Here is an 8,895-nt window from a genome sequence, read left to right as displayed (position 1 = left end):
GTCACATTGTGCACATTATGATGATGTCCTACCGAGTGGGCCCAGAGATACCTCTCCGTTTACACGGAGTGACAAATCCCAGTCTCGATTCGTGCCAACCCAACAGACACTTTCGGAGATACCTGTAGTGCACCTTTATAGCCACCCAGTTACGTTGTGACGTTTGGTACACCCAAAGCATTCCTACGGTATCCGGGAGTTGCACAATCTCATGGTCTAAGGAAATGATACTTGACATTAGAAAAGCTCTGAGCAAACGAACTACACGATCTTGTGCTAGGCTTAGGATTGGGTCTTGTCCATCACATCATTCTCCTAATGATGTGATCCCGTTATCAACGACATCCAATGTCCATGGTCAGGAAACCGTAACCATCTATTGATCAACGAGCTAGTCAACTAGAGGCTTACTAGGGACATGGTGTTGTCTATGTATCCACACATGTATCTGAGTTTCCTATCAATACAATTCTAGCATGGATAATAAACGATTATCATGAACAAGGAAATATAATAATAACCTATTTATTATTGCCTCTAGGGCATATTTCCAACAGTCTCCCACTTGCACTAGAGTCAATAATCTAGTTCACATCACCATGTGATTAACACTCATAGGTCACATCACCATGTGACCAACATCCAAAGAGTTTACTAGAGTCAACAATCTAGTTCACATCACTATGTGATTAACACTCAATGAGTTCTGGTTTGATCATGTTATGCTTGTGAGAGAGGTTATTAGTCAACGGGTCTGAACCTTTCAGATCCGTGTGTGCTTTACGAATATCTATGTCATCTTGTGGATGCTACCACGCGCTATTTGGAGCCATTTCAAGTAATTGCTCTACTATACGAATCCGGTTTACTACTCAGAGTCATCCGGATTAGTGTCAAAGTTCGCATCGACGTAACCCTTTACGACGAACTCCTTTTCACCTCCATAATCGAGAAAATTCCTTAGTCCACTAGATACTAAGGATAAGTTCGACCGCTGTCATGTGATCCATTCCCGGATCACTATTGTACCCCTTGACCAACTCATGGCAAGGCACACTTCATGTGCGGTACACAGCATAGCATACTGTAGAGCCTACGTCTAAAGCATAGGGGACGACCTTCGTCCTTTCTCTCTCTTCTGCTGTGGTCAGGTCTTGAGTCTTACTCAATACTCACACCTTGTAACACAGCCAAGAACTCCTTCTTTGCTGATCTATTTTGAACTCTTTCAAAATCATGTCAAGGTGTGCGTTCTTTGAAAGTATCATCAGGCGTCTTGATCTATCTCTATAGATCTTGATGCCCAATATGTAAGCAGCTTTATCCAGGTCTTCCTTTGAAAAACTCCTTTCAAACAACCCTTTATGCTTTCCAGAAATTTTACATCATTTCGGATCAACAATATGTCATTCACATATACTTATCAGAAATGTTGTAGCGCTCCCACTCACTTTGTTGTAAATACAAGTTTCTAACAAACTTTGTATAAACCCAAAAACTTTGATCACTCCATCAAAGCGTATATTCTGACTCCGAGATGCTTGCTCTAATCCATGGAAGGATCGCTGGAGCTAGCATATCTTTTAGCATCCTTAGGATCGACAAAACCTTTCTGATTGTATCACATACAACCTTTCCTTATGAAAACTGGTAAGGAAACTTGTTTTGACATCCATCTGCCAGATTTCATAAATGCAGCTAATGCTAACATGATTCCGACGGACTTAAGCATCGCTACGGATGGGAAAATCTCATCGTAGTCAACTCCTTGAACTTGTGGAAATACTCTTTGCCACAAGTCGAGCTTCATAGACGGTAACATTACCGTCCACGTCCGTCTTCTTCTCAAAGTTCCATTTATCTCGGATTTCATGGCTTCTAACCATTTGTCGGAATATGGGCCCACCATCGCTTCTCCATAGCTCATAGGTTCATCGTTGTCCAACAACATGACTTCCAAGACAGGATCACGTACTACTCTGAAGTAGTACGCATCCTCGTCGTCCTACGAGGTTTGGTAGTGACTTGATCCGAAGTTTCATGATCACTATCATAAGCTTCCACTTCAATTGGTGTAGGTGCCACAGGAACAACTTCCTGTGCCCTGCTACACACTAGTTGAAGTGACGGTTCAATAACCTTATCAAGTCTCCACCATCCTCCCACTCAATTCTTTCGAGAGAAACTTTTCCTCGAGAAAGGACCCGTTTCTAGAAGCAATTACTTTTGCTTCCAGATCTGAAATAGGAGGTATACCCAACTGTTTTGGGTATTCTATGAAGATGCATTTATCCGCTTTGGGTTCGAGCTTATCAGCCTGAAACTTTTTCACATAAGCATCGCAGCCCCAAACTTTTAAGAAACGACAACTTAGGTTTCTCTAAACGGTGTCGTCTCAACGGAATTGCGTGGTGCCCCTTTTAAAGTGAATGCGGTTGTCTCTAATGCCTAACCCATAAACGATAGTGGTAATTTGATAAGAACATCATGGTATGCACCATATCCAATAGGGTGCAGTTATGATGTTCTGACACACCATCACACTATGGTGTTCCAGGCGGTATTTTCACAATGTCTTAATTGTGTGCCAAACTCGTAACTCAGATATCTCTATGATCATATCATAGACATTTTATCCTCTTGTCACGACGATCTTCAACTTCACTCTGAAATTACTTGAACCTTTCAATAATTCAGACTTGTGTTTCATCAAGTAAATATCTCAGCATCTACTCAAATCATCTGTGAAGTAAGAACATAACGATATCCACTGCATGCCTCAGCACTCATTGGACTGCATACATCAAAATGTATTACTTCCAATAAGTTGCTCTCTTGTTCCATCTTACTGAAAACGAGGCCTTTCAGTCATCTTGCCCATGTGGTATGATTTGCATGTCTCAAGTGATTCAAAATCAAGTGAGTCCAAACGATCCATCTGCATGGAGTTTCTTCATGCATATATACCAATAGACATGGTTCGCATGTCTCAATCTTTTCAAAAACGACTGAGTCCAAAGATCCATCTACATGGAGCTTCTTCATGCGTTCTATACCAATATGACTCAAATGGCAGTGCCACAAGTATGTGGAACTATCATTACTATTTTATATCTTTTGGCACGAACATGTGTATCACTACGATCGAGATTCATTTTAGGTGCAAGACCATTGAAGGTATTATTCAAATAAACAGAGTAACCATTATTCTCCTTAAATGAATAACCGTATTGCGATAAACATAATCCAATCATGTTATGCTCAACGCAAACACCAAATCTCGATGGTAGAGGGAGCATGCGATGCTTGATCACATCAACCTTGGAAACACTTCCAACACATATCGTCATCTCACCTTTAGCTAGTCTCCGTTTATTCCGCAGCTTTTATTTCGAGTTACTAACACTTAGCAACCGAACCGGTATCTAATACCCTGGTGCTGCTAGGAGTACTAGTAAAGTACACATTCATATAATGTATATCCAATATACTTCTGTCGACCTTGCCTGCCTTCTCATCTACCAAGTATCTAGGGTAGTTCTGCTTCAGTGACCGTTCCCTCATTACAGAAGCACTTAGTCTCGGGTTTGGGTTCAACCTTGGGATTCTTCACTAGAGCAGCAAATGATTTGCTGTTTCATGAAGTATCCCTTTTGCCCTTGCCCTTCTAGAAACTAGTGGTTTTACTAACCATCAACAATTGATGCTCCTTCTTGATTTCTACTTTCGCGGTGTCAAACATCGCGAGTTGCTCAAGGATCATCATGTCTATCCCTGATATGTTATAGTTCATCACGAAGCTCTAATAGCTTGGTGGCAGTGACTATGGAGAACCATCACTATCTCATCTGGAAGATTAACTCCCACTCGATTCAAGTGATTGTAGTACTCAGACAATCTGAGCACATGCTCAACGATTGAGCTTTTCTCCCTTAGTTTGCAGGCTTAAGAAACTTGTCAGAGGTCTCATACCTCTTGACGTGGGCACTAGTCTGAAATCCCAATTTCAGTCTTCGGAACATCTCATATGTTCTGCGACGTTTCAAAAAACCGTCTTTGGTGCCACAATTCTAAACCGTTAGCATTACGCACTGAACTATCACGTAGTCATCAAAACGTGTATGTCAGATGTTTCGCAACATCTATAGACGACGCTGAGGTTCAGCACACCGAGCGGTGCATTAAGGACATAAGCCTTCTGTGCAGCAATGAGGACAATCCTCAGTTTACGGACCCAGTCCGCATAATTGCTACTACCAACTTTCAACTAAATTTTCTCTAGGAACATATCTTAAACAGTAGAACTAAAGCGTATGACATAATTTGCAAAGACCTTTTGACTATGTTTATGATTATTAAGTTCATCTGATTAATGAACTCCCACTCAGATAGACATCCCTCTAGTCATCTAAGTGATACATGATCCGAGTCAAACTAGGCCGTGTCCGATCATCACGTGAGACGGACTAGTCATCATCGGTGAACATCTCCATGTTGATCGTATCTACTATACGACTCATGTTCGACCTTTCGGTCTCTTGTGTTCCGAGGCCATGTCTGTACATGCTAGGCTCGTCAAGTCAACCTAAGTGTTTCGCATGTGTTCCGAGGCCATGTCTGTACATGCTAGGCTCGTCAACACCCGTTGTATTCGAACGTTAGAATCTATCACACCCGATCATCACGTGGTGCTTCGAAACAACGAACCTTCGCAACGGTGCACAGTTAGGGGGAACACGTCTCTTGAAATTTTAGTGAGGGATCATCTTACTTACTACCGTCGTTCTAAGCAAATAAGATGCATAACATGATAAACATCACATGCAATCAAATAGTGACATGATATGGCCAATATCATTTTGCTCCTTTGATCTCCATCTTCGGGGCACCATGATCATCTTTGTCACCGGCATGACACCATGATCTCCATCATCATGATCTCCATCATTGTGTCTTCATGAAGTTGTCACGCCAACGATTACTTCTACTTCTATGGCTAACGCGCTTAGCAATAAAGTAAAGTAATTTACATGGCGTTATTCAATGACACGCAGGTCATACAAAAAATAAAGACAACTCCTATGGCTCCTGCCGGTTGTCATACTCATCGACATGCAAGTCGTGATTCCTATTACAAGAATATGATCAATCTCATACATCACATATATCATTCATCACATCTTCTGGCCATATCACATCACATAGCACATGCTGCAAAAACAAGTTAGACGTCCTCTAATTGTTGTTGCAAGTTTTTACGTGGCTTGTATAGGTTTCTAGCAAGAACGTTTCTTACCTACGTAAAACCACAACGTGATATGCCAATTTCTATTTACCCTTCATAAGGACCCTTTTCATCGAATCCGTTCCGACTAAAGTGGGAGAGACAGACACCCGCTAGCCACCTTATGCAACTAGTGCATGTCAGTCGGTGGAACCTGTCTCACGTAAGCGTACGTGTAAGGTCGGTCCGGGCCGCTTCATCCCACAATGCCGCCGAAACAAGATAAGACTAGTAGCGGCAAGAAGAATTGGCAACATCTACGCCCACAACTACTTTGTGTTCTACTCGTGCATAGAAACTACGCATAGACCTAGCTCTGATGCCACTGTTGGGGAACGTAGCAGAAATTCAAAATTTTCTACGCATCACCAAGATCAATCTATGGAGTAATCTAGCAACGAGGGGAAGGGGAGTGCATCTACATACCATTGTAGATCGCGATGCGGAAGCGTTGCAAGAACGCGGATGAGGGAGTCGTACTCGTAGCGATTCAGATCGCGGTTGATTCCGATCTAAGCACCGAAGAACGGTGCCTCCGCGTTCAACACACGTGCAGCCCGGTGACGTCTCCCACGCCTTGATCCAGCAAGGAGAGAGGGAGAGGTTGGGGAAGACTCCATCCAGCAGCAGCACGACGGCGTGGTGGTGATGGAGGAGCGTGGCAATCCCGCAGGGCTTCGCCAAGCACCGCGGGAGAGGAGGAGGAGGGAGAGGGGTAGGGCTGCGCCGAAAGAGAGACGTTCTCATGTCTTGGGCAGCCCCAAAACCCCAATATATATAGGGGAGGGGGAGGGCTGCGCCCCCATCTAGGGTTTCCCCCCTCAAGGGGTGCGGCCAGCCCTAGATGGGGCTTGGGGGGCGGCCAAAGGGGGGAGAGAGGGGGCGCCCCACTAGATGGGCCTTAGGCCCATTTGAGCCTAGGGTTTCCCCCTTCCCCCCTTTCCTGCGCCCTGGGCCTCTTGTGGGGGGGGCGCACCAGCCCACCTGGGGCTGGTCCCCTCCCACACTTGGCCCATGCAGCCCTCTGGGGCCGGTGGCCCCACTTGGTGGACCCCCGGGACCCTCCCGGTGGTCCCGGTACATTACCGATATCACCCGAAACTTTTCCGGTGACCAAAACATGACTTCCCATATATAAATCTTTACCTCCGGACCATTCCGGAACTCCTCGTGACGTCCGGGATCTCATCCGGGATTCCGAACAACATTCGGTAACCACGTACATACTTTCCCTATAACCCTAGCGTCATCGAACCTTAAGTGTGTAGACCCTACGGGTTCGGGAACCATGCAGACATGACCGAGACGTTCTCCGGTCAATAACCAACAGCGGGATCTGGATACCCATGTTGGCTCCCACATGTTCCACGATGATCTCATCGGATGAACCACGATGTCGGGGATTCAATCAATCCCGTATTCAATTCCCTTTGTCTATCGGTATGTTACTTGCCCGAGATTCGATCGTCGGTATCCCTATACCTTGTTCAATCTCGTTACCGGCAAGTCTCTTTACTCGTTCCGTAACTCACATCATCCCGTGATCAACTCCTTGGTCACATTGTGCACATTATGATGATGTCCTACCGAGTGGGCCCAGAGATACCTCTCCGTTTACACGGAGTGACAAATCCCAGTCTCGATTCGTGCCAACCCAACAGACACTTTCGGAGATACCTGTAGTGCACCTTTATAGCCACCCAGTTACGTTGTGACGTTTGGTACACCCAAAGCATTCCTACGGTATCCGGGAGTTGCACAATCTCATGGTCTAAGGAAATGATACTTGACATTAGAAAAGCTCTGAGCAAACGAACTACACGATCTTGTGCTAGGCTTAGGATTGGGTCTTGTCCATCACATCATTCTCCTAATGATGTGATCCCGTTATCAACGACATCCAATGTCCATGGTCAGGAAACCGTAACCATCTATTGATCAACGAGCTAGTCAACTAGAGGCTTACTAGGGACATGGTGTTGTCTATGTATCCACACATGTATCTGAGTTTCCTATCAATACAATTCTAGCATGGATAATAAACGATTATCATGAACAAGGAAATATAATAATAACCTATTTATTATTGCCTCTAGGGCATATTTCCAACACTAACATTGTGGAATGCGGATTCCCCACCCCCTCACACTATTGGAGAGGCAGGCAGAGGAGAGGGAACCCACGGACTCAATGTTGTAGGTAGTGAATGATGGGGAAACAACGACTTGATCTAATCACCTCCCACGTTAGACGGGGAACGGAAGAGAGGTATTTGTACATATGTCAGGCGGCTATACTCATGTCATTGCTTGAAGCAACTGCTAGAGGGTACAAAGAAGTAATAAAAGACCTAACATATTTTGCAAGTAAATGATCTGATTCTTTTTAATTAGCTAAATAAAATACATTACATTGAAAAAAATACAAATATGGATAAAAATTCTTTGATAAAAGTAAAAGTACATAAAAAATTCATTTTATATTCATGCTGTACTCTGATGTCATTTCTCGCAACATCAAAATTCGTAGCATGATATGTCATTGTTGTCCTGCATCCGGTGTCAAATCACCCAAGTGCCATGAGTGTGCTTTGTGGGCTGGACAACAAATCAACACATGTCAAATGTAAACTTTTATAATCCGCTATCAATTTTCAATTTCATAGTATTTTCCACGCAATTTTAAAATGACAACATTTTAATAAAATTATATAAAAAATTATCAAATTTGCAAACTTTTTTTTCTGAAATTAACAAACATTTTTTTTTCAAATTTGTATTTTTTATATTCTTGAATATTTTCTGAATAAACAAGAATTCATGATCATTTACTAAATTTAAATAATTTAAAATTTAAAATATTTTCTACAAAATTAATACACATTTTCTAATCTCTATGAAATCAGATTTGTTCATTCTTTTCTGTACAAGTGGGCAACTCAGTGAGTGAGCGAACTACCTAATGGGCCGTGGGCCGCGTAGGGCACGCTGGAGCGCCAACTGCATTTTTGGTGCTAAAGGCGTCAAATCGCACAGGGGGGGGCTCTACCGACCAATCGCACAGGGGAAGAGAGCGAGCGACTCAACTGGGCTGGCCCATTTAGCTGGTTCTGATACGTTAATTTAGAACCTTCTAGAAAGTTTCGAGTTATTTTCTTTGTTTATCTCCCGTTGTTTTTTACCAGTTTTTCTTTTGGATTTTTTTTTTGCCCTTTGAATTTTTTCCTTTTTATTTATTTTTAAAATTTAGCAATCTCAAAATATGTTCGTATTTTAAAAAATGTTCCATTTTTAATATTGTTAAAAATAGATAAGTTATTACAAATATTTTCTTTGATTAAAAAGATCATGTTTTAAAAAATACGTTCAGAATCATTTTTTAAAATGTTCACCTTTTTCCAAAAATTGTTCTTAAACTTAATAAAATTAACTTTTTGTATCGAAAAACCGTCTGCAAACAAAATTGCTAGAAACCACTACAACAGGAGAGAAATCACTCGCCATAGGGCTCGCGTGAGTCGCTATTGTGGATGTCAACCGGTCGGCCCAGATCATGACGCATGTATGCAGTTCGGGGGACAATTTGATGCACTGTAACTCCTATCTTGAATC

Source organism: Triticum aestivum, chromosome 3D (genome assembly GCF_018294505.1).
Source record: "Triticum aestivum cultivar Chinese Spring chromosome 3D, IWGSC CS RefSeq v2.1, whole genome shotgun sequence".
NCBI classification, from domain to species: domain Eukaryota; kingdom Viridiplantae; phylum Streptophyta; class Magnoliopsida; order Poales; family Poaceae; genus Triticum; species Triticum aestivum.
The sequence above is the reverse complement of the archived record's forward strand: the minus strand, read 5'-3'. Positions refer to the sequence as shown.